The sequence below is a fragment of the Rhinoraja longicauda genome, chromosome 28 (assembly GCF_053455715.1).
Source record: "Rhinoraja longicauda isolate Sanriku21f chromosome 28, sRhiLon1.1, whole genome shotgun sequence".
NCBI lineage: Eukaryota > Metazoa > Chordata > Chondrichthyes > Rajiformes > Arhynchobatidae > Rhinoraja > Rhinoraja longicauda.
The window spans coordinates 26048632-26048985 of NC_135980.1; positions in this window are offsets into that span (position 1 = coordinate 26048632).

Genomic DNA, 354 nt, shown 5'->3' on the forward strand with positions numbered 1-354 from the left:
TAGGTTTGTTTGTTTTTGTCCTTAATTTCCTTCTATTTAGACCTCCTCCAGGAAGATCAGCTGCCATTAACAAGCCTTTACCACCCTCTCTTGGCCAGTGTATCTTTGACCATCTCTTGCTAATTATCCGAAGACATTTTCTCTCCCTCCACAAAGTCATAGTCATTGTGTAGAAACAGGCCCTTCAGCCCAACTTGCTCACTTCGACCAATATACCCCTGCACTAGACATGCCCTATCTACACCGGTTTCACTGATATCATGTTTTCTACCATCTACACTGGTTCCTATCTTCAGTTTTCCTAGTTGCCTTAATAATCAGCCTGAAATTTCAGCTCCGCCTCTCTCTTCACTG